Raw genomic sequence first — 2,500 nt, forward strand, 5'->3', positions numbered from 1 at the left:
GAGAGAGCAAGAGGAAACCCACAAATTGTCGAAAGCAATATTGGATTTCAGGTGACGTCAAGTTTAGTGAACAGGTACATGAATAGGTAGCGCGTCCGGCGCTAGGTAGCGCGTCCGGCGCTATTTCACACACACACACACACACACACACACACACACACACACACACACACACACACACACACACACACACACACACACTTGTTTTAGCCGTGTTATAAAAGGCCGATCATCTGCTGGCCTTTAATCACTAGACAAGTGCATGACTGTGAACGCGATAATAAATCATGTAACAGTTCGTAGATGCAAACTTGGGTGCAAGCGTACTGCATGCCTGGCAGCTCGCTTATTCGTGCAGGCCTACCTGTAGGCACCTGCTATAAATATCGGCTTCTGTTCCTCCGTATTGGTACCTCCAGTCACCCCACAACCCCCTCAGTTTCACTTTCTCAAGGAGGCGTCACTGCGTTGCGACAAATCCATATACGCTACACCACATCTGCTGGGCAGATGCCTGACAACAGCGTAACCCAACGCGCTTATCAGGCCTTGAGTGCATGCTTATATTCACAATAACCCTCAGTTCACCTTCAGAACCGAAACCAACAGTGACGACGGGAATTTGTCAGGGTTTTTTTCTTTTTGTTTGCTTGTTTGTTTTTTTCCCCAGTGCCAAAAGCCTGTGGCGCTTGCGTCAGTATTATTTCAGCCAGCTCGGCTGTCTGCAATAGCCGTTGTCAATGCGGCACTGGGTAAACTGATCGATAAACTCAGTCACGGTATTTGACGCGCAATGAAATGTATGCATGTGTGTGTGTGTGTGAGGGGGGGGGGGAGGGGGCAGGGGGGGGCGGGGGGGGGGGGGGGGGGGAGGGGGGAGCGACTCTCTCTCTCTCTCTCTTCTCTCTCGTCTATTCGTTGCATAAGATCTTAGCTTAAGATATTACGTATGGACGCAAATAGATTTCCGTTTGTTCCGAAATGGTTTTGGATTTGTATGGCTTAACCAAGGAGTAGAAAATGTAAACGTATTCTTGCATGATCTTCGTCAAAGACTTATTGATTGCCATTGGCAAAACTGGAATAAACAAGTTCAGAATAGTGATAGATTTTCTTTTTCTTTTCTTAAAAAAAAAAAAAAAAATTGTCGTGGAATCGTGAAAATATATTTGATGTGATATTGATCGATATTTCAGATGTTATTTGACAAAGTTTACATTTGGAGTAACAGATATGGTAGTTCATCGTGATCGATGTAATGAAGTTTCTACCAATACCTTGACATGTCCGTTGTGTAAAACTGAGAAAGAAGATGACATGTTTATTCTTATTGTGCTGCCCTGCTTGGTGTGATCTCAGGTTAGATTACTTTCCTAGAAAATTTTATGTGAATTCATGTCTCTTACATGTTACCTTGCTGATGACAAACCAAAATATCAATGATGTTATCATGAAGAATCTATCCATATATTTATACAAAGCCTTTAAGAGGCGCACTAATGCTGTCAGAGAATAACATTTTTGTTTCTGAAGGCTTTGGCTAGTATGACACTGATTGCAGTAAAGAAGTTGTCATCTCAGTTTGCTTCAACATCCTTTAGTGTGATGTTAGTTATGTATGTCGTATTTGTATTTGGACCCCCTTCAGAATGGGCTGTGGCCTAAACTAAATAAACTTTCGTTTCGTTTCGTTTCGTCTCTCTCTCTCTCTCTCTCTCTCTCTCTCTCTCTGTCACTGTCCCGTCTGTCTTTATGTCTCTGTGCGTCTATCAGTTTCTCTGTCCTTATCTGTTTGTCCCTGTCTGTCCGCCTGACTCTTTTCCTCTGTCTGTCTGTCTCGGTATCTGTCTCAGTCTCTGTATCTGTCTGTCTGTCTGCCTCTCTGTATCTCTGTCTCTCTCTCTCAGCTCTTCAGTTGCTCGCTGAACTGCACACACCCTACTTTCCTGACGACTTTAAAACGGGTGTTGGAAATTCGAACCTGTGACACACAACGCGATAACAACACTGTGTGTCAGCAATTGGACATGGGGAAAAAAAGAAAAGAAAGAAAGAAAGGAAGAAAAAGAAAGAAAAAAAAAAAGAAAAAAAAAAGAAAAAAAAGACCCGCACTATTTTTTTGGTCCTTACGTAAGGCAGTTGGTTTGGATTTCCACACGGCTAACCGAAACCGAAAGTAGCCGCCCTTGGCTGACGAGGTTCATAAAGTGGGCCGCCCACTTCGGAGAACCAGTCCAGTCGACGCGGGTGTGTCGACGTGTGTGTGTCACTGACAAGACAGTTAACTGCAGTCCCCGGCGTTGCTGTTTGCAGCGGATTCCTGAGCATAGCAGAAGAGCAAGATTGGTTCGTGTGAGTATTTCAGTGAAAAATTCGAACTGCATTTCTCGGTTTCGGTGACTTGTCGTGTTTTCAGTTGCTCGCAGAAATAAAAAGAAGACAATTAGTGAAATGTGAAGAATAAATGAGGAACAAACAACTGGCATGTAGATCAATTAAT

General features: G+C 43.6%; 1 protein-coding gene across 2 annotated transcripts in view; it reads left to right on the top strand.

Moving 5' to 3' along the window:
* Positions 1-2,156: 2,156 nt before the first annotated feature.
* LOC143300165 (uncharacterized) overlaps positions 2,157-2,500 on the top strand; it is a 19,749-nt gene continuing 19,405 nt past the window's right edge. Inside the window, exon 1 of one of the 2 annotated variants that reach the window (XM_076613717.1) lies at positions 2,157-2,352. The gene's annotated coding sequence lies outside the window, so the exon portion shown is untranslated. The remainder of the gene's footprint in view (positions 2,353-2,500) is intronic. The other variant, XM_076613716.1, reaches the window with a different exon arrangement.

Source organism: Babylonia areolata, chromosome 26 (genome assembly GCF_041734735.1).
Source record: "Babylonia areolata isolate BAREFJ2019XMU chromosome 26, ASM4173473v1, whole genome shotgun sequence".
Lineage (NCBI taxonomy): Eukaryota > Metazoa > Mollusca > Gastropoda > Neogastropoda > Buccinidae > Babylonia > Babylonia areolata.